At 38.5% G+C, this 24,393-nt stretch overlaps 1 protein-coding gene across 1 annotated transcript in view; it reads left to right on the top strand.

Moving 5' to 3' along the window:
• The window catches only part of CadN (neural cadherin), a 1,574,690-nt gene that overhangs the window by 1,528,986 nt on the left and 21,311 nt on the right, over nt 1–24,393 (top strand). The gene's annotated exons all lie outside the window — the stretch shown is intronic.

Raw genomic sequence — 24,393 nt, 5'->3', positions numbered from 1 at the left:
TACCCATGTCACGGTACGGGAGTATCTATTCAATCTTTTCCGGATCTTTTCTTATGCTTTTATCCCAATGTTAAATGGCTTATTGACTTAAGTTGGGCTTTGAGAGTCTCAGCTATTGGGCATCCAAATGTTTCTTGAAGAAAGTGATGGCAGCTATTATCCGGTAAGGTATTCTAGGTGGCGCTTTTCACGTATTTTTTGCAGGTTTATCTGACGTAAACGGTGAAGGTTAAATTTCCTTAGAGACCAAAAAAGGAGTGAAGATGACGGTTGAATGGTGTACAAGAATTTTTCAGAAATATTGGGGAAAACTTGATCAAAATATGTTGTCATATCATGTTGACGTTCGCTTAATTTCAATTATTGCAAGCTTGACATAAAAGTGGTTAGTAGATCCTTCTCTATTTAACTTATCCCTCAAGCAAAATTTTTTCAAACAGTAAAAATATCCCTATGCGCAAAATCCTTAGCATTTTGCTTTGTGGATTGCACCTTGCTATTGCGGTCAATTTGTTCTGGCACTCACAACATGGTCCGAAGAAGCATGTCCCTAATAAAAAAGACTTAGAAACAAAAAAATGTGAATTTTTAATTTATTTACGGACTCCAGAATATTTTTTTTCGATTAGTGAAAAGTTACCTCTTTTGTAATCGGCATGTATTCTACCCTTAAGTTTTTTTTATGTTCATGAGCCCTCAGTAATCATACCACTGATAATAAAATAAATCGATGGTCAGCTCAGAAGTTTTATGTTGTTTTTCTCAGTGTATTCAATGGTTTCCCTGTAACATCAAAAACAATTTTTAGAGTATTAGCTAGATTCAAAGTTCAAGAAAAACGGTGATCCTGCTGACGTGAATAAAGCGCTCTATCAAATCATTTATCTGAATTGCAGGTGAGAATTGCATTTGTCGTTGTTTAAGGGATTGCTGTGGCTGAGGTCACTTGGCTCCATTTATTAGGATAAATCCCAGCACATGGACGTATAGCATCCATACGTTGCGCGGAATTCTCACCCGATATATTAGGATTAATCGCAGAGTATACTACCCAACAGCTTATCCTAGCCGCCATGGACACTACGGATTAGAATTTATTCTTGCTCGTCAATGATTGAAGAAACTTAGAATGGCCATATTTGAAAAAAAAACTGGTTGAAAAAGAAATGGCCTCATGTGGAATGAAATCACATCGATATGGGTTTTTGTAGTGAATTTCCTAGTGTTGCCGCAAATGATCTCTGGATTCCCGAAAATGTCACCGTGTTTCTTAGCCCATTCTTGGTCCTTATTGCTACTGTTACATTAAGACGCATTCTGGAAGGTTATGAGCTAACATTTATTATTCTTTAGATTATCAACTGTTAATTATTGTATTTAGTCCAATTACCAACATTTTTTAAATCACTGTCACTCTAATTCAAAATCACCAACCCACCTACCCTAGCCCTACCTATTTATTTTCTTGCTACGTTTCATTCGATGGCAATTTCAAGGTCGTTCGTTTATACAGGAATATTGCATTATTTTAGCATTACACTCATTAAATAACGGTAAAAATAATAGAATAACATCACCCTTTCTGAAATCGGAATAGAATGCATTCGAAGGTACATATTTTCCATCCGGTTGAAATTAAGTTGCGTGTCTAAGTGGATTGCATTTCTTGTTGGCGTTAATTTAATCAATCAATAGCCATTCGGTGATGGTTCGAAAGAACGATTATCCAGGTTTATTTTGGCCTTCTGAGCAAATATTTTCCATGACGAGTGGCGAAGCTTAATATCAAGCTATTTCTTTACGCTGCATGGACGCCATTCATTCATGGCAAAGGTTCGCGATAGAAGATTTTCCATGAATTTTTAATTTTGTACAGACGATCTCGGTCATTTTAATCGCGGTGTTAATCCCTCCGCGTGCATCAACAACCACCAAAGCTCTACCATTATGCCGCCACGCTCTGCTCACCTTAGCTTCGCAATTACTCTGAATTAACGTGGAATTCCGGGGAAACCCCGCGACATAACGCCCTCGCAGGTCAGCCAGACTTAAGCACTAAACCAAATCGGGGTGGAGGATAGAGGGGGGAAAGGGGTTAGGAGTTGAGGGAGAAACGCGGAGATGGGGGATGAGGCAGGAGGGGGTTCGTAACGTTATGGCGGAGTTGGGGAAGGGAGAGAGAGAAAGGTGAGAGGGAAGGAGGAGAGGAGATGGCCGCCCCAGGCATCTCGCAGCCGCCGGTGCATTCCAGAAGTGCTAATGGTCACCCGGCTCACTTGGAATTCTGAGCGGCGCCATGCTCGTCCGCAGGTATGTGGAAAAAGTCTTCCACTCCAGCGAATAGTTGGCGCTGTAGAGATGAGGACCCGCCTCCCCTACTCCTCCACCAATCCGCCCGAACGCCTTTGCGAAACGGCGCGGCGACTGCTGGGGGGGTTTATTCCAAGGACTCGTATGGAATGGAAGTTGGGTTTGGTGGGGGCGAAAGGAGTCTTTCAGAGCATTGAGGGCGCAGAGAGGGTTGAGGGGAAGAGGAAGATGCGGGTGTAGGGGACGAAGGGAGTCGGGAAGCCATACTATGACACACTCGCGTAGAACTGCGGACTTCCGGTTGGGGTTAAAGGGGTGGAGCAGAGATGTTTTCTTACTGTTCCATCCTTTGGAGTCTCCCTCCTTCCTCCTAATTTCCGAGGAGGGCAGAGCCTGAGTGGCGGAGTGTTTTGGAGTTTTCCAGCAGCAAATTTGACCCCCTTTACGGCATCTGCGAGGTTCATCTCAGGCCTGACTTAGGACGCCGGGGTTGCCGACTTTTCAGTCAAGGATGCGTGTGTTTAATAATAAATTCCATCGTACTGGCCAAGCCGATGCGGGATTATATGATTTAAGAATCAATATTTCCTACGTACATGATGAATAAGATGAAAAAACGCAATGCCTGGCCAAAAAGATTGAATAAAAAGTCAAAAACTTTGTTTTTAAATAAACTAGAGGGAATAAATCAAGCAACGCGTACGTTTAGCTATATAATTATATATTTACGCGTACACTCACCTATATATCCTTAAAAGTACGAAAGTAGTTTTTCATTTTTTGCTGTAATTGCGCGTACATTGTTATCGACATAGGTGGATAATTTTCTGTTTCCCAGGTCACTTTTCTTGCACAATGAATTCGCGGCTCACAGGCGAAAAATGTAACATTGCCACTTTTCCAAATGTAATCCAATATTGAGGGCGAATTTTAGTAAAAATTTTAATTTTAATACACGTATATTTAACAGTGTTGACCAAATCTCTGCTTGAGAAATTAATTTGGCCACCCCATGAAGTTTGCAATCTTTATCTAACCTTTCACCTTGGTATCTCGATTGCTTCATTTTCCAGTTGAAATATTTTGAAATGTTTTTTTCAGTCAGGTGAGGTGCGAAACATCTTGAACAGGGAAGTATCAAGGTGCCGCGGGCCATCTTGCATTGACCCTAAATGAAAAAGTTAGAGTCTGCATCTTTTCCAGAACCCCACTCATGGTTAAAAACCATCGCTTCTGGCTTTCCATCCGGAACATAAATCGTTTTTGATTAATTTTCCCTACGGTAAACTTGATAGAAAGTTTAAGGCCACCTCAGAGAAATCCTTAACCCACACAGAACCTTTTGACTCTGATCCACCCCCTGCCCTCTTTTCCCTCCCCCACCCTCGAGACCGCTAACCCAACTGGCCATAATTCAAGAGTTTAAAGGCTTTATTTCCTTTCAAAAGTCAGCGTAGAGGATGCTGCTTGACGGAGGAGTACGTTGGTGTGGGAGGATATAAGGAAATAAAAGGACAGTATGACCGGGCAGAAAAAGTTACGCCAACAATTGAACTGCTTTTTCCGACATTGCCCGCCGAAAGCGAAGACGAAATTCTTTGAGTGACGAGCTAATATTTCTTTTCTCGCTATTTTTGGAAAGCGTTAGATCGCATTTGCGAGCTGTCTCTCGAGAGTGTTGCCTGAGGGCATTCCTGCTAAATCGTCGTGAGCGCACAAATGAATTCGGAACATCCCGAATTTGTACACCGAGTCACAAATGTTATTTAAACCACTTGTGTATAACATGATAAATATCAGCACAATTAATTCTTGTCTCCTTAAAAAAGTCGAGCACGGCATGAAGTATACTTTTGGAATTTAAAAAACCAGGAGTCAGAAGCAGAATAGCTTTCCGTTCATAGGTGTACTAAGATTATTTTGTATCAATTTAAAATTGTGTAGACAATATTAAACGGGAAATCGAGAACTATATTTGGTAACAAGTATAAACGGTAAAAAATACAGTAACACGCGAAAATTAATGCAAAAAGTACCATATTGCAAACAAAAAGTCAAGCAAAACCATTCATTAAATAAAATTTAGATGTATATTTTATCCTGTAATTAATTTATATCATCATTAATTTTGCCACTGCTGTGAAATATGTACGCCCGTCGAGTTTTAAAACTATCTTATGTCGGACTCTTTCTGTTTTTTTTTCCTTTTCCAATATTAAAGTGCCTTATGGAAGGCAATATGGCTATTTACTACTATTTTCGCGCATTGAGGTATTGCTGATTCAGTAAATGGCACAATAAATTCATTTAACTCAACCATTGTCAATGAACTGTAACACGTTGATTTTCTGCTCATTTGAAAATTTTATCTGTAGCCGTTTTATTCCGCCTATCAAATTGAAACGTTTAAGCAATTTAATACACCCTAAAGGAACGTATTTCCCGTAAACATTTCCGACGATATTTATATAGCTCATCAGCTTGCGCGGAATTGCCAAAAAATATCCTTCCTTTTGAAAGTAAAGGACTGGTTTCGAGTATAAGTATATATGTTTGCCGATTAACGTTTACTCAACCGTTTCGGAGCAAACATGACTGGTGACGTGGCTTTGTGAATGCGTTTTGCTCCTCTCGCAGATATCTGGCGCCGATCGGAGAAAACGCGGCGATTATCTCTTTTGATCATCAATGAGCAAAAATACATACCGGTGGGCCCATATCCTCCTCTCCACGGCTTGCTCCGATGGTAATGCCTCTCCGACCCCGCTGGCTTCCACGTCTCCTCCACCCTCCTCATCGCGTTTTCCTTTCCCTCGTCTGGCCTAATTAAAAAATAGCTCGAGCCGAGCCTCCTGTCCATACTCTTTCCCACCCTCCCCACCCCCGTCCGCCAACCCCTCGTGCATGTAATTTTCCGCCAAAATAAAAAGAAGAAAAGATGACAATTTCTCTTCCTTTATTTTCTTTTTAGCATTTGCATAATATTATCCCACCCTTGAAAGAATGATAAAAATGGGCTATCGGTGGGAGGATAAGCGAAACATTTGACGGCGACGGACTCTCGTGGCTGGGAGGCTCAATTCCCATGCTCTTGAGTTTTTCGCCATTTTCGCGGATGACAGAAGGGTAAGAAGGGAATGAGAGACGGGGATGGAGAAAGATAGAGAGAGCAAGCGAGAAAGAAAGTAAGCGACACACATATGTGCACTCGTATCTATAAATGCTTCGAGGCAAAATAAGACAGGCATGCGCCAGCGTTTTGTGAGGGAGAAAGTTTTTTTTCTCTCTCAAAAGAATTGGATAGAGTGGAAGAAGAAGAAAGTGGGGGAAAGAAGCGATGAGAAACGAGACAAAGAGGAGGCGAAGCAATGGATCGGGTAGGGGGGGAGGAGGGAGGCGAGTGGGTAAAAAATATAATGCTACCGGCGGCAGTGGTTTTTCGGAAGCTTCCCTTCCCATTATGCCGATCCTAGCCGCTAGCGCTTTGATTTTCCGTGGCTCACCGCCAGGAGGTGCTCAGAGCGGTAGCTCTTTTCAGCAGCTTCGACCTCATTTGCAGAGATCGAGGATACACCACCCTCCATCCCTCTCTCACTAACCTCTTTTCTCCTCTTCGGCTCACCCGCCCATCCCAGTTTATCTCTTTTCCATCTCCCTTGGGCCTCCCCCCTCCCACAACCGTGCCTTCTGATTCGTTTCCCCATCCATTCCCCCACCGACGCACAAACACATGCACATACACAAGAGCGCGCGCGCGTGCTCACTCGCTCTAAAACTCACTCTTTTTTGCATAATCACCGTCCCGAATTCCCGCAATAGACGATAGGCGCGCGCCGAGGAGTAAGAGAGCCATTTGCAAAACTCTTCTTTGGATGGATTCACCATTTTCGTCCGTTCAACTCCCCCTTCTTTGATTAATGCCCTTATCTTTAGGTCCTCTTTACTCACGGCCGCAATTTTCGTTCACCTTTTCCCGCATGCCAGTCATTGGCCCATCCAATTTCCCATTGCTTTCTGTATCTTTTGCTGCAAAACTTATTTTCCCCGGACTGAAATTTTAGAGAGGGGAAGGAAAGCATGACTTTGAGTTGCGGGGATGTTTTTTGCTGCACTCTAATGTTAACGCCAATTATATTTATTAAGCTAAAGCATACATGTAAGATTTTAGAATATTGTTGAGTGGATGGGAAATTCTACTTAAATAGCTGCAGATGTAATTTAATAAACTTCCACGATTGCTGGTTTGGATTCATGAGACATAGTCACTTCTGAAAAGTCACGTTTTAGTGTTTACAGGATACGTAATTCTATCAGAAGTGGTGATCCGCGTTAACCCGTACAAAATCATCCGCAGCACTCTCCTTCAGTTTTCCTCTCGGCCCAAAGGGCCTTAGGTTTTAAGGGCATCTACGAGTTACACCTGGATTTCATTCATGAAGTTCGAGTGAATCGGATTACTTAGATCTAATTCACCGCAAAATTGAGAAGTGTTTTAGGTCGAATCGGTGAAATTGGATACGGCTCATTTTCCTTGAGCACGAGTTGGCACCACGCGATGAAAAACCGTTTTAATTGAAATCAGCGACAGCTGAGGGGCATTTTTATGGAATTACTAGTACATAAAGAGTTATTAATTATATACCGTTTTGCTCTTATGGTAAAAATGTTTAATAGCTTTTAAATGATAGTCTTCTGTTTTTAATCATAGTCGGAACCGGTAGAAGCATTTGCATTCATTTCGAATTCCGTAAGTGTATTCCGTTCGCAACCTGTGTACCACACCGCTCGCACACGGATCCCCAAGAGGAATGTGATGGGTTGCATATTAGATTTTCCTTCAATATTCGCTGCCTCCTTGAGGAGAGAGAGGAGCGTGGGAATAAGGTAAAATTTGGCAGAGGTAATGTGATATCGCTCGTCTCAGAATCACCGTGTATACTCAAATGTGTGCATTGTCTCGTATGCCTTAGTCCTACTTTATAAATTAATATAACTACATAGGCAATAAGGAATTGGAGAATAATTGTTCATTTAAATTTTTCTCAGTTGAGCCCAAATAATGATGCCATACCTGGATATAGTATTCAATCTTTTACGTAGAAAACTATCGGAGGCCCGTTTGGTTTGATGCGTCTTTGTTGTGGATCAAACCTGAGAATGGTCTCCCTTACTTCCATTAGTCTGTGAGTATTTTCCTAATTGACCTTTTTGGAGATGCGTGTATTATTTTAATATGGAGTGGATCCATAGACTTTTTATTGCTCTTTATGTGGAAAACTCATTAATTACAGACACACACACACGCACTATGCCGATTGCATAGAGGAGATTTTCCTCCCCTTCGGTTGCCACCTTTATACAGATTCATTTCTTTGTTCAGTCTGCTTAATATCGTGGAACGGAAACTTCGAATTTGCTTCCGTCCTTTGAGCATATTCTTTCATTTAATTTTCCTTCCCTTTCCGGAACACCTTCCGCTCATTTGTCTCCTAATTTTTCCACCATTTTATTCTTTTACGTATCCTTAACTTTCGAAAAAATCCAATCTCTCTTTATTATTCCTGATCACCTTACGCACGGTGTACCTCTTCATCACGCCCTCATTTCAACCTTTCCTTTGAAAATTGATGCACTTTCTTTTTGCTAACTTTTCCTTTCTTTGTTCATCTCATCTCGAAGGCCCATGACTGAGCACCCCCTCCCCCTTTTTTCCAACTCTCACTCGACTTTTAGTCCGCGTAAAAATCGGGATTTACTCCAGGAACCCCGAAAATTAGTACTTCAGTCGCGGACCATTGCCCTCACACACTCTCCTTCTTTCTTTCATCATTCTCCCCTCCTTTTCCCCACCCTCAGCCCATTTCCTCCCGTCACTCACAGCCTCTCTCTTGCAATTACTCTCAGGCGCTAGAAATAAGAACACAAGGCCAAAAGAGTTCTCTTTAATGAATATAAATTCGTATCCCCCCTCCCATGGTTTTCTCAAGCTGTTCTGCCGTAATTGAAATAGACCAAAATTCGGTTTTGGGGCTTGGTGTGGAACTCTTGGGGGCCCTTGCTTTCATGATCTGTATTCCTTGTGTAGTGAGTGGTCATTTAGCCTGATCTCTCGCGAGTTTCCCATGCTTGATTCATTTCCCGGGGAAACTGTTAATTTTTCGAATTGTCAAATTTAGTGTAGTGGAACGTCCTTGCCTGGGCTTTTCGATTGGCTCAGAAAACTGATACGATAGGGTTTTTGTAGCTCTATATAATTCAAGGAAATGAATCATGCTGATTAATTTATATATTTAATTGGCGCTGAAAAATCGAAATGTCAGGTGAGCCCATAGAGTTACAGGTATCCTTTGAATTTTTTAATTAAAAGCTTTAAAATTATTCCGATGTAATTATTAAGGGAACCTAATTGGCCTTATTGTTTCTTAATCGTTACCCATTCACTGCCGTACCCTTTTTTCTCCTGGGGTATGAAATCTTTGAGATTAGTACCATTGATTGCAAATAATCAAAAAGTTGAGAGCTACAAAGATAATTTCGTTGAATCAGAACTGTATTCCCCTATTCTAGCAATCCTATTTTCTCTAGGTAAGTCAAACATCGTGTGAACGTGTGAATTATTTTCGATTCATTTTTGAATCTTTATTAATGAATAATTAAATCTGAATTCCGACTCCGGAAATCCTACATATTATATTGATAAATCAAGTGGATTGATCGTTTTGTATTTTTCCGTTTAGACCGGCTAATGGTAGCCTTGTGTACAAATACAAAAGGAACCGCGAGGATCGTTACTGCAGCAAAACAGAGAGGAGAGAAAGAAAAAGACATCGTCGGGAAAAAATGATTTTTTAATAAAAAAAAGCACGGAGTGAAGCGGTTCGCTTCACACCGTTCCTAGCGACAAGTCCCCCGTCGGAAGGTTGGTGGCAGGTGACATCCATTAGCGTGTCACGGTTGTGTGGCTTTGGGTGTGAGGCCTATCAGTTGCCGATCCTATCGGCGTAAACGGTGGGAGTCGTATCGTTCGTAATCAGTGTGACAATCACCCCCCGCCCTCCTCCCCTCTGCCATTCCCAATGGAATAGTTTTTTAACAGAATTAAAAGGGTCAGTCCAAAAAAGGCCAAAAACCGCGAGTGGCGAACTTACCAGCGGCACTGACGCCGCTGGTAAGTTCGCTACTCGCAAAATGAAACCACGCGAGCATAAAAAACTCATCTCTCAAAATAATCGTCCAGGAAGGCGGTGCGAAACTCTAAACATTGTTTTCCGGTAGGTGGGCAATTGCTTTCCTGATTTCATAACCTGCAGCCCGGATAAAAGAACGTTCCTAAATCTTTCATTTCTCATGACGCCGCAGTCATCAGTTCTTAATTGTTAAACATTCACTATAGTTCAATTGAAAAGATTTTGTCGGAGTTATGGGAAACCAGTCAAACGCTTCTTTACTTTGCTTGGTTTTGAAAAGTATGTCATCGAGTGTTGTTTTTCATGCTATTTTTTGTCGCACATTTTACTTAGACTGACGCTTCGTGCATCATGCATCAAAATTCTGGGTGAACCTTACTGCATCCATAGGAAAGAAAGATGGCCATTATTCTTTTAGCATGAGGTTTCATAGATAGTTCTCCAGTAAATTTCTTCCTGCAACTAAGCTTTTTTTATGGAAAAACGTCGAACTTACCATATATGATATGACTATGCTATTTTACAAACGGTAATTACCGGATAAAACTCTTTAAGATAAGCTTCAACTACAATCCGGTAGAAAAGTTTACCTTGCAAGGAAGCTGAAGTTGAATTTAGTTGCATTTTTAGCCAAAATATGATCCACCATATTTTATTCCTATTGTTTTCCGTAATGAAGGCTCGACTTGTCCAGAAAATTGTATTCTTCCGTCAGTTAAATTATAAATCACCACGATAGCGGTTGATACTTACGTTTAATCATATAATTATTACTCACATTATACTGAGCGTATGTATAGTTTATGCTATTAGAAGAGGATTGCAACTGCTTTTGCTAGTGTCAAGAATTCAAGAATGTAGTAAATGGGATTTAATGACTGCCGCGTATAATGCCATTGACTTTTAATCAACCAAAACGAGCAGTAAATCTGGGTGAACGAGGAAATATGCAACGCACAGTTTATTATTTTTTCATTTTAAAATGAATCTGTTCAAAATCATGGACAACTAAATTTTCCTAATTGTGTTAATATTTCCCTAGAATACTGATAATCCCACCCTGTGTGCAAGGCCAAGAAAATTTAGCAAAACGTCGGAGTAGTATTTAGTTCAATTATTTCAAACCGTATAAAATAGGTTATTGCAGTAATTACATGCGTTGAATATTTGAAATTATATCTCTGAATTCAAAAGCCGAAGAAGGATGAAAGTGTTTCGTGGTAGTAGTAATATCTCCAAGGCAATTTCTTCCGTAATTTATTAATATTTGTCACAATTTAAAATTAGTCAGTTTTTCTTAAATCTGTCGCAATTTCTTTCTTGAGAAATTTCAATAGAAATCCTACGATTTTATCTGAACACGTTCATTTCAATAGATTTTTTCAAGCACTCTTCGGTTGTAAATGTGAAATCACGCCCCAATATAGAATGTATGTATATGTACCCGACTAAATCAATCACGTTCCACGAAATTTTAGATTCAGCATTTGGCCGCTTTTAATTTAGTTACCTGGAGTATTATGTTGAAGGGAAAAATTATTCCTCACTTATGTGATTAGCAAACAAAAGGACGAGATGAAATATGGTTCTCGATTTTTTTCCGATATCCCTCAACCTCAAGATTTCCTCCTATAGCTTCGGTTTATCAGAAGAGCAAAAAGTTACAGTGTCGGCTTTGGCCTAATATTTTAGTGCAACAGTTTATTTTTAATTCATTTTCTTGAGTCAAGGGAACAAAATAAATGACGGGCGATTATGCAACTTATTTTGTTCCTACAAATCCTTTGTTTTCGGGAATAATGTTAACTTTCTTCAGATTTCTTCTTCTGCAATACGGGGTTACATAACTAAACATAGTGAAATTAAAATTATAATATTGTTAGAGTGAGAAATTGCTCTCTCTGAAGAAGAAACAGACTCCAAAAGCTTTTCAAAATTTGTGTTGCTTCGGGAAAGATACCTAGACTGTTTTAAATATGATTCCCGTCCGTCGCGAAGTAATCGTTATTTCATTAGTACTAATAGCATGCCCTTCCATATTTAATGTCCGTTGTTCTCATTTTTACAATTGTTATGATCTCTGCCATTAAATCGAAGGTTTTTGTATTGAAGTGTTCCTTGTAATTCAAACAAGAGCGATACACTTTTTTCTAAGCTCTTTGTGGACTTTATTCCAATTGAATTCCTTCTCAAAGTGACTTTTATTTTAATAATTTTTATTTTCCGATCTTTTTTAGCGTGGAAATGTTGCTATTTCGCAACATATCTTTTTTATTTACTCTAATTGCGCCGCAATCCAATGTGATGTTACAGGTGGCAGGGTGTTTAGGATAGCAACCATGAACAGAGCTGTCTATAAAGTGGTGATGTGCTTTATAATATGAATTTTCAAGCATTAGAGTTACCTTCCACGTGCCCAGAGTTTGCAATATTGTGCATAGAAAAAAACGGCAGGTAGGACTTTTTTTTCTCGGCAGTCTGTCCTACTTTGTCGTTATGGTTTGTGCTGAAAGTGTAGGGCGGGGCTTGGATGACACAAGTAAAATGGCAAAATTGATACCTTTTCGTTAAGCATAATCTACCATTGAGTTCTTTAACCAATAGAGACTCGAATTTCTTATTTTACGAGTTCCGTGTCGTATCATTTTCTTTTAAAGTAATTTTTCCGTTAACTTTCCTCAGTTATCTGTTCAGTTCTTGGATGATATTTTTGCTGTAATAGACCACTAAAGCTTGCGGCATTTTCGAAATACGCCCTCACTGAGGAGAAGTAGCTTGTTTTCTTTACGTTCTATTCTCTTTACATGTATTCCAATTAGACGCTTGGCAAATATTTGTTCTCTCTAAGCATAACAGGATATACTATACTTTCAATGTTATGTCCGAGGTCATGGTAACATCTAAGTTATCTGCATGATATCTAATGATCGAAATCCATACCAGACATATTAATCTAACGCTTAAAGTTTTTGCGTCATTTCTTTTAGTATATCTCAATGAAATATATTTTTATTTAATTTCATTTTTAATTATAACATAATATAATAACAGGTGTTTTTTTCTGTAAAAACTTAATGTTATCCGATGATTATTTTATAGCCTGCGTTCTGGTTTTTCTTCGTCGGGAATACTATCCTTTTTCAGAATCGTTTAAAGACCTTGGCCATGAAGAATAGCTCATGGTCGAATACAGCACCCATCCTTAATGATAGTTTTACTATCTTTTAAATACGGCGTGTATTTAGGTGTAAATTATTCCATAAGATCATATACGAGTATGCTAAAGTTTTGAAAAGTACTTACCAAACGTGCGGAAATGTGAGATTTGTTGATATTTTACATATTTGTGGAAAAGTGGACATTTATTCCGTCATGCGTCACGACGGGTTTTTTTGCATAAAAATTATATTCCAATTTTAATTGAGAGGGATTTTGCAACTTAATAATTAATGATATATGACATTCAACGCCAATTTAATTCCCAATTGATGAAATAGTAATGAATTAATGCCAGGATATAATGTAGAAAAAATTCAGTGAGTTCGCGCAGCTGCCCTTAAACCTCTCCCGACCCTGCTCATTATTAATTGAGGCGTACACATTCCCAAAGAGCTAAAATTGCTTGTTGCCTCATCCACTGTGGCTTTGCCTGGAGATATTTGGGGATGTCAGTAGAATCGTATAAACATTCCGATTGTTCGGTACAAAAATATTTGTTTAATAAAAAGCGTAATCACGTACGCGTATTACAATTCTGATGAAATAATTAGAGCGTTAGGTAAAATCCATCAGAAATTCTTATTTTGAACCTATGGCCTTGTTATAGTTCATTCTTTTATTTTGCTCGGAGAGCATCCATACCCCGGAAGTATATTCGCCTCGCCTTTACCTGGTGCCGCGCCTGAATTATTCCACGATGGGCGAAGCATGACATACTCTTAGAACGCCGAGTCCCTTAGTGCTGCGAGAGACGTCAAAATATTGAGGGCAGAGTGGGAGGCGGAGTCAAAAGGGAAGAGGGAAGGAAATAGAGGAGTAAAATGAGCTTACGTCTCATTCTGCCCCAAATGGTTTCGAGCCCTAGATGGTACCAAGGATTTACAGGGAAAAAGAATTTCGATTATAACTCAAATTGAGTAGTTTCAAGCGTGATGTTGTGTAATCTGAACATAATAAAGAAATGATAGTAACAATGATCCACTGAATAAGTTTATTAGGACAATCCGGTTTCGATGTACTTTTGATGAAGGGATTGAAACCCACCCCCTCCTTCCCCGGATGTAAAAATGTATATAAGACGACTATCTTTTCTTCATTCGATGATAACTGTTCTCAGGACTAAAACAGCAGTTATACTGCATTTTTATCAAAGAGTGATGACGCAATAATTCAACTTCCTCGCCAACAAACATTCCTAAAGAAAGAGGATGTAACTTAACGATTGATGCATTGAAGTTTTATTCTTATGACAAACTCTTTAGTTTGACCTTTGGGTGGATTTTGCCGGGCTTTAACTTTCAGGTACCGTTTCTCCTTAGTTTTTTCGTGGAATTCCGAATGAGGCAAGCTTTTTCTTCTCTTTTGGGTGAGAAAGATGTTTTTCATGACCATCAACGTAATTAATTGACAGTCTTTATCACACTCGATGATTTAAAGTATTCACTCAAAAATATGGTGGATAGAGCATTGTATGTTGTGTAAACTAACATTTCATGTTTCAAAATAATTGCGATAGGCATTTCAATTGCATATTGCTCATAAGAGAGACCGAACGATTAATAACCGTTGGTTTTGATTGATTTTGAATATCTCACAGATTCCTTGGATTATAATAGAGAAATACCTTTGCCATTTTACAGTAGGTAATAGGAGTAAAATGAGGAGAAAAACCTTTTTTGGAATAATTCGTAAATTTACGCATCAAGAACGACTTAGGAATAACAGGTTTATCCTTAGAAACAAATTTCGCTGTCATAATTGCGGCGAGAGAAACTTTATAATCATTGATGTAAGATTGTTTTCGAGAGTGTCTGAAGTTATATCCATTTAATTCGCTAAATAGTAAAATATGAGTTCAAATGAAATTTTACTGTTTAACTTAAGCTTCGGAATCTTAAATAATATAATTATTTTGGCAGAAACTTAAGTTTTCTCTTCCTTTTTGTATCATTTTACTCGTTCATTTGAAATGCATGCTTTTTTTCCTTCCTCGAACGGAAGCATTGCGAGAAAGGGCAACATCATTCTCTCCGTTTCGGTTCCAATGATTGGCTCGTTCAAATGCTCGCCCGGAAATGCAAGGCATAAAATATACAGAGAATCACTTTTTTCAACCCACAGGTCGTATTTCCAATTTGTTTTCTCTCATTTTGCTATTGAAATTTCCCTGAGGGCTTTTTTGCAAGTGCACATAGGCGAGTTCTAAAATTTAATAATGAAATATGATAATCAAAATAAGTTCCAATATTTAATGGTAATTAAATTTGTTTTGTGGTTTTTTTTTAGAATCAATTTCGCAAAATAAATAATTTATGCAACCGAACGACCTCGATGCATATCCTTTTCCCATGTGCCAATAATAATTCATGGTAATGCTAAAAAGGTTTCTTTTATCTTAAAAATGCATTCCAAGGTTGCACAATCAAACACAAAAAACATATGCCAAACACTTTTTCTTTGACTTTCAGGCACCAATCATAAATTTTCTAGTTGAGTATGTTAAATTTCATTTATGTTTGTCAAAATGGGATTTATGAAAATGACTTAATTTTATAAATCTCAGGCCCAACATGGAGAAGATAATGGTCACCATTTAAGCACAAATTAATGCGTTCGTTATGTGTATTTTAAGTAAATAATTCTGGTAATATTAATGTCACCCTCTCATGAAATCTTATTGTACTTAAGAAAGATTAATTGTGTCGCTACTTATTTGATCGTCCCACAACTACCGACTTTAACTCAATTTATTTGGGTATTGTTTCCTCCTGGAAATGGGCTCGAAGAGAATCAAAGAGGTTGCTACAATTGAGTGTTGTTCATTTACTGGAAATGGAAATACTCTTTCAGGGAACTTGCTGCTTTTTAAACTTCCGACCTCCTTACATTAAAATATGTCAATGCAACAATTTCAGAGCGTAAAAATCATTCGCCTTGACTGGGACTCGAACCCAGATCCCTCAATATCCGGTCGAGTGCTTTAGCCACTTAAGCTACCGAGGCGTCCTCTTAAACTCTGAAATTTTATTAAATTAGCCCCAAAATTTCAGAGTTTAAGAGGACGCCTCGGTAGCTTAAGTGGCTAAAGCACTCGACCGGATATTGAGGGATCTGGGTTCGAGTCCCAGTCAAGGCGAATGATTTTTACGCTCTGAAATTGTTGCATTGAAATGCACATTAGCGGATGACTCCGTTAAAAGTTACTGTTGCGGCATCTCCCGCAGTTTCTTTGGAATTTTTAAAATATGTCCACTGTTTTCTTTTTATCTCTCCTATATTTGCCTTCATATTTCTTTTTTTTAAACAGAGGAATCGCTTTGAAAAAATGTCGTTCAAACTCCAATTCCAACCGACCACTCTAATCATAAAGATTCGTATTCGCCATGTCATTGTTTGGAGGTTTAGTAAGTCTGCTAAACTATTTCGTTGAGTTTTTCACTGTGGGCAGTTGAAACGTGAAAGAAACCATTTATCACAATCGGAATAAGCTTATTCACGCTCTGGAGTTGACGACGTCGTAAAGATGACTGGATTTTCACTGTGTTCCACGAGAGAATGACAACCTCGCTATAATAATAACTGACTTTTCAAGCACGTCGCGCAGTGTAGTGATACTGTTTAATTCTAATCCCGATCTGGTGTCAAAAAACAATAAAAATGTTCATAGATGTTGCTTTTGCCACATAAAAAGACCGATGGCTTTAACGATGCAGGAATGAGCGTAATGATGATATGTTTTCAGTTTTATGCTTTGTGTATGCAATGCTTATGACACTTGATGAGGTAATGAATTTTGAGCAATGACATTTGAGTTCATGGAATGGAACTCGCATGGAGTGGTTTTTTCCTATCCTTCGTCCACACATGAACGAGATAAAATGTGGACTTATTCGACATGATTAAAGATTAATATTTATCTAAGTTGTCTATGGTGGCTTTAAACGTTTTTATGTGAATGTATTATTAGTGAGCACGCAGGTTCCCGTACGAGATAGCAGCTTAATTTGAAGCATTAAAACACTCTATCACACCTCGGATAGTCTCAGTAAATATTTATGTATTATTTGAAGGTTAAAAATATGCTATCAATAAATATTTGTAAACTACCTCTACTATGCTATAAAACTTTGTTGATTCTGTGGCATTTACCAATTAATAAATAATCATTGTCAAAATAATGCTCCATTTTGCATACTTTCTTATAGTCGGAAAATGATCAAAAATCTAAGATTAAATTTTCCTCAAAATTAGCCTCAAACTTTAGGTTTTTGTCTTAAAATGTAATGTATACGCATTTTTTAACTGCTATCAGTAAAGTAACTTCTGTTTATGATGACTTTATTGCATCCTAATATTTTTCTTATTGTAAAAGCAAATTTCGTGTTGCCCATCCAATGCAACCGCAATGAGTTGAATTATCGCCCCTCCATGTTCGGCGTATTGCATTGCTACGAGTATACTTTCTAGTGGGATCGCCTGCTTATGGGACCAGCGATGAATATAACACGAGGCAATAAACACCTCTCTTCTCTAAACAGAGGGAATAATCACTCCCGCGTTTATGTGTTCTTATTCAAAATACCGAAGGGAGACGGAGAAGCGGGGAGGAAGAGGGTCGGTGAGCTATCAACCGCAAAAGGATCCCGTCGACTATCTGCTGATACAAGCCGCACACAGCCGACAGGCTTTGAAATAGCCTCCTGCCAGCACTGCTCGGAACTCGTCCTTACCGGAGGGGGAAAAAGGAGAATCGTGAATTTTAGGGAGACCGTCTGTCTGCCCCTTGATGTTCTCCCTTCGCCCAGCGTTTAGAGAGCCGATGCGGAATATGTAAGGGGGTCCGAGTTCTAATTGCTTCAGACGAAGAATAGAAGTGCTCTCTGCCCTGAGCCAGTTAGTTCTTTGAGATCTTCGGTGTGGTCCCTGGCTATCGTGCAGTAATGTGCGTAATTCTTCCCGGAACGGTCTCGGAAAATGTCGCTTCTCGGTGGTAGAATATCTACGTTACCAATCCGCATAATGATTTTCCACCATTAGAAAGAAAATGCCCGGAAAAAAATCTGTTTTTTTTCGAATTTTTTTCTCGCTATCACTCCTGTGTTGAAATCAGAACAGGATTTTCGTGAATTCTATACGTGTAATTTTTTAAACCCACAGTTTTACTGGAGTCTCTGTCGGCTTATTATTTGGTGAACTGTTTTATTAAAGACATATACGCCTGTGGCATCCCGAATAAAAATGCATTGTTCACCACCATTCTGAGGAAGCCTTACCAAAAATGTGCCCTGTCCTAAACCTACCACATCTAATTCTATAAGGTAATATCTATCATAAAATAAGAACACACACACATATGTGTGTGTGTATGCATGTATATATATATATATATATATATATATATATATATATATGTGTGTGTGTGTGTGTGTGTGTGTGTGTATATATATGTATATATATATATATGTATATATATATATATATATTTATATATATTTATATACATATACTCATGCCATATGTATCAAATCAAGTCTTTAAATCCTCTTCCAGATTTAAGTGAAAAAAATCGATGATTTTACAGTTATTTTACAGCTAGTATATAAAATTTACTGAACCTTAATAAAATTATTCTTATTTATTTTGGAATGATGGGTTATGTAATAAAATCAAAAAGTGAAACGAGGAGCTCATCTGGTGCGTGAATCATTTGTGCACCGGATTATTTCTCCGCGATTTCTTTTGTCAAATCCAATTGTAAGTTTTCTATTGGCGCATAGGTCCAAAAGTAACACGATATTCATTCATCTCCTGAACCCTGTAGAATTTTCCCCGATCAGATGATGGACGCTTAAATCAATTGCGATTCTTTCCTCCGGAAATGCCTCTCTAAATTATTTTTATCTTGCCTATTTAATTTTTCCATGAATCATCTCCTCGGCGACTGTAATTAATTTATCAAGGTAAACAATTTTTTCGATATTTTCAATTGTCAGTCATACATGAATACACATGAGTGCACGTTTTATCCTGAACTTCTGTTCCTTCGCTGATAGGAAAGAGAGAAGTGCGCAAATTATTCTTATCGCCGGAAAAGGTAGTAGCTTTTTCGTGATTTAATTTCATTTCTGAAAAGTTGCGAAAAATTTTCAGTAAAGTGTGCCGTGCTAAATTATATTAATCTTCCCTCTATTGCGTTGCTGCTGTAAACTCGATCACCAGGATTATTTAGAGTTATTTTAAAATGAATCTTCCAAATTTATTGGAAATTGCTTTTAGAAGTTTTATTTTGGATTAATCAGCACCTCTTTTTTCAACTAAGAAAAAGTTATAGTTTGATAGCTATTACTGTAATATTGCCCCCGTAAAAGTTGCTGATAAGTTACGCCGATCTGTAATTGGAAGCCTAGTCTACTTTTATTTTTTTTAGTTTTTATATTATCGAAGAACGCACCTGCCGAGGCTGATCCATTGAGACCGAGTAACGCTTTCACCGGTATCAAAAGCTTTTTTACGATGGGTTCTGGTGGAGACAGAATTTTCTGCAAATGCGCTTATCATTAAATTGCAATTATTTATCGATGTTATACGATTTGGAGATACACCAATTGGCAAATGTATCAATCCTTTATCCAAGTTGATAAACTAGGAATTTAGAGCATATTCAATTCTATATCTTTATTCTTCATCAGAATTTACGTATTATATCATATGCAAAGACTTTCATAGAAGAATAGAATCTGTAGATCAGCTATAAAATAAAAAGGAGGCTGCAGCCCAAGTCACTTGGCTCTTGATGGGAGATGACTCGTGCTGGGAGATCTAAAACTTTTTTTTTGACTGCAAGAAGTTTAAAGTTAAGATAAATGTACATTTTAAGCGCTTTGGGGTTTGCGAGTAAAAATAAATTCAGAAATTATTGTCTCTCTAATTTTGGAGTACTTATTTTCATTTATAGGCTAAATTAAGCCAATATTTATTTGAGAATTTATCGTTGAAATTAGGCAATTGGCCTGGTGGCAACGGTCAATATGAATCTGGTCGTACGGGTACTTAGTTACAACTTTCCGAATCTCTTAAAATGTTTGTAAACAAATAAAGAAATGAAGGGCCAATTAAATGTTATGTTCATAGTGTCTGGAATATTTTTGGTGATAACTTGGAAAGTAACAGGGGTAAAGAATGGAATAAGGCATACTGATATTTGTTGTGTCGTCATTTGAATTTTTATAATCAATAAAGAATCTCTCTAGGTACCTTGCCGAGACCTGTTAGCAAAATATTGTCTGTGCAATGCATAAAGTAGGAGTCAAAATCTTTTCAGCATAAACATCACGGTACATGTTATGAATTCTTTCAGTTAATTATTTCTGATATCGTAAATATCGATAAATGAGTTTATACCTTTCGTACTAACTAATATATGCCTTGGTTCAACGCTGCGACTTCCCTTCAAAATGTATATCGGCAAGATTAATCAATATTTGCTAGGGATCCTGTGCTCCGCTAGATTAATATAAAAATAGGGAAGTAGATAAAGGAAAATCTCGGCTATCAAATGATTTCATGATCTCTATTCCATAGGAAAACGAATCGAAACTACGGGAGATTGCGCATTCCTCGATCAAAATACAGATGTGAAATAAATTTTTTTTAATATTGAAATTAAACTTGCATATAATACTCGCGGAAACTTCCATAGATCGCAGTCGTCGCATAGTGAGAGGGCACACCATCACAGTAAATAAGATATTTATAAACGAGGTTAAATTTTACATTAAATCTAAACGCAATTTACATGCCACTCGATGAAAATTTGGTTTTGAGTGTAGAGTTAATGGAATTCTGTATATACGATGGATACATGGGTACTAAAAAAGGAGGAAAAAGATTTCAAATTCTCGAATTATCAGCTTGAAGTAGAATAGAAAACTGGGCGTTTTAGGTGAGGAGCTACTGAAGAGAGTTTCTAAAGAAATAAGCATATGGAAAGACATGGAAAAAGTGTTTCAATGGTGAATGTCTTTGAACAATTAAAGAAAAAGAGGGAGAGAATTGAGGGCTTTTCAGGCGATAGATAACATCAAAGTGCAAATAAAAATGTGAATGGATGAAAGGGATGATAGAGAACAGAATTGGTAGAGAGTTATCATGAGGAAAATTGCATACATGACAAAACAAATTCTTACTCTGGCGTGCCTATGGTATTTTTAGTTTCATCTCATTTTCTGCAATAATTAAAAGGCCTGGAACACTAGTTTTATGAATGATTCACCCGAATTTTTCCACAAATGGCAAATGGGTCTTTAATTTTTTTCTGTTTTTTAGTTTTGTTCTGGACGAGATAAGGTAGATAAATCGTGAGAATCTTTCAAAGTTACGTCTGAGAGAAGAAATGCGTGGTTAAAATTAAAGAAGAGCAATTAAGAGTGCCAAAAATTGCACAACTTCGTAGCTTGGTCTCTCGAGACCGAGTTTTCTTTGCTCTGGCTCAGGCCTCCCGTCGGTAAGGCTCAATTCTGTAGGGAACCTTTTGGGTCCGTTCGAAAGAATTAAAAATTAAGCTCATACCGACGCGTTTTTTTTCTCTCTCTCTCTCATAATGGAATGGATATCCTGACTGACTAATTTGACTTCCGGCTTGGCTCGTGAAAAGAAAATGAACCACCCTCGTTGCCAACTCTTGCTTGAGAGTGGGCGTCAAACTATATTTTTCAACTACGCGGGGCGAGTAGGGAACGAAAAATTTAGTCATCGTCAGCTGTCACTTGAAATCGATAAGAATCTCCAGTAGGGCTGTCGGCGTAACTTAAGAGTAGCTTGAGATATCAATGTGGGATGCACATATTGTTTAGCAGCGCGAGCATAAGTGCGTTCGCGTGGTGAGAAGTGCGAGTACTGTACAGAAAATAATCCTGTTTTTTCTCGTAGCGTCAGAGGTTGTGGAGCGAGCCAAATGGTCGCTGTATTTACCATCACAGTGGTAGTGTTTGCTAGGGCGTGCCGCTTGTCGTTTGTTAACAATTGCGAGTCAAAAAGAATAATACAATTGAAATTCCCGCCAAATTTGAAGTTCGTTACGGGATAAGGTTTTTACTGATAAAAAAACTTCAAAGCTGCTGATATGCTTCGGGAAATTTGTGCTATTTGCGGACCAAATGCGATGAGTGACAAAAGTTGTGCGTCAGTGTTGTCGTTCGTTTAAGAGTGAACATAAATATCCATGATGATGCCATATGTGGCCGCCCGTCAGTGGAGAGCAATTTACTGAACATGAAAATTGATGAAAACGTCCATGGAAACTGGCGTATCGCAAAGATATCTGAAATCTTGAGAAAGTTTTCCACAAATTTCTACGACTCTGCTGCATGGAAACACGACTGTTAAGTTAGGCTACTACTTGTTTTGTGCTCGTCTCGACGAGGAACTTGAAGATGCCGTCACTGGTTGGCTGCGATCTCAGGCGGCAGAATTGTATACTGAAGGAATTTGAAAACTAGTTCAGAGATATGAAAAATGCTTAAATCTGTTCAGCCAATATGTATAAAAATAGTAGAGGTATGTAATTTTGAGGTTTGAGAAATGAATTTTCTGTATCCATTCCAGTGTAGTTTTTATAACCTGACGGAGGTTACTTTCTGGACAGCGCTCATACTTCAAACTGTTCCCATACACATTGAGATCCGTAAGTCGTATCTCTGCGTATCTCTGATCTCATATTCCTATGCACTGGGAACCTTAGCGCTCTCTTTGCTCTCCTGTCTTCACTGTGCCCGGCTCTTGTGGCTCTTGGCCTTAAGCTTTGAAATTGGTTTTGATCGTAGTTATTATAGATAGGCTGCCGTGTGTTGGATGATCCCCAAAATCTATTTTACGTCCTCGTAGATTTCTGGTTATTCCACCCGACATGATTGCCTCCTTGGCTGCCCAAATTTCTATTCCCCTTCCCCCAGAATTCCATTCTCTGGTATTTCTCAACGTCCCTTCACTTATCATCTCCTCTTTTCCCATCTACTTTTTCACTTCTCCTCCATACTCACGTACAAAGAAACCCCAATGTTCGCTCATCCCTTTTCCTCTTACGCTTCAAAATTTAAGTCGTCATCAATATATACTGCACGTCTTTGCCCGAAGCATAGCGTCACTAATTGCAGCAAAACTTCGTCTTTTCTCTGTTATTAATTTTCATGGGCTATTCCAAAAACTTGACTTGCGAGGTGAAATATTTTATTTTTTTATCATCCGGAAGTCTTCTCGTTCCCACGTTCCAAATTTCCAGAGAAGATGGTCAGTGCGAGCAAATTTCCTCTTCGGGTCCAACGAGGTCGGGGCCCGCCCTGAGGTGGGAGGGAGTCTTTATCTCCTCACGACGCGACGCCATTGACCGCTAACCCTCCTTCCAACTGGCAAGGGAACGTTTCCACGTGAAACTAGGAAGCCGCTCGCTCACGAACTCAACTTCACCGAGTGCTCTTCATCTGTCGCCATTTTCGCAAGCCCTTGAGCCCTGCCTGGTTCGCGAAATTGGCCGTCGAGTCGCAAATGTATTTTAATCGGTGGGGCTTTCTAATTTCGTTCCGTGCTATTTTCCGCTCTTCTGCGACTCTAACTTTCCGTATTTCTTCTTCCTTCCTCATCCCTGTGACAAAAAATTGGTCGCCACCTCTTTTTTTTCGCTCGCTTTTCCGTAAAAGCTCTTAGCGGGAGGGGAGTGGATAAAAAAATGCGTAGGATTCAGCGATGAGGTCGGAGGGAGTTCCGGCGAGGGGAAGGGACGGGGTACAGGAAGGAGGAGGGGTTGAGCTCGAATACATTTGCATCCTCTTCCTCTCGCTACTTTTTTTGGCTCGTTTTGAAGGTAGCAGTTTGTTTGGCCCACCTTTCCACCCACTTTGGTTTGCTTTCGCTTTTTTCAATTAGTCTCACTTTAAATGCAAATTATTTTTAAATTCCTGGTAATAGGATGAATCGTATAATTGGAAATGAAGGTTAGGAAAGAAAAATTCCCGGATTATTTCAACTGCGGCTCGTAATTTGGGTTAGACTTTCGTGATTTTTTTTACTCTCATCTGCTGGACAATCCCAGGGTTCCCTCGAAACTTGAAAATTTATCTATTCAAGAAACTCCCAGAGTATATAAAGATAATTTATTGCATAAAGATACGCCGCAAGTATGGATTACGTTATAAACGAACTAGCATATATATGAGGAAAGAGTAAATCCCTGAAATTATGGACAGTCTAATTTAAATAGACTTTGAGTTTTTGTAAATTAAGTATTTTTTCTTGGTTGCATTCTCACGCTTGGTGTCTTGTCAAATTTAATTTTTCCTCTATTACTCAAAAGATAGGTTCCCACATTAAGAGAAGGAAGCATCAGTTTAAGTTCTCAAAGGAAATATAATGATACTCTTTAATATACTTTAATTAGGGAATATTTTATACTTTAATTTGAATTCTCAACTTCTCAGGAAAACGCAAGTGGAACAGTGAAAGAAACTACTTTCCCTATTCCGATGTGTAATTTCACACTCCATAAAGTTTGTGAACTCTCAACCACACTCGTCAAACTAACCTGTGGGTTCATTACTGCGGTTTGGTCAATGTTTCTAAATGGCCCTAAACATAATGAGCCCCATGGCTAAAAAACTCGAGTTAAATTTACGCACTGCCGCATTTT

The sequence above is a fragment of the Hetaerina americana genome, unplaced genomic scaffold (genome assembly GCF_022747635.1).
Source record: "Hetaerina americana unplaced genomic scaffold, ioHetAmer1.1.p SCAF_5, whole genome shotgun sequence".
In the NCBI taxonomy this organism is placed as follows: domain Eukaryota; kingdom Metazoa; phylum Arthropoda; class Insecta; order Odonata; family Calopterygidae; genus Hetaerina; species Hetaerina americana.
Note: the sequence above shows the minus strand (reverse complement) of the source record. Positions and strands in the feature narration are given on the sequence as shown.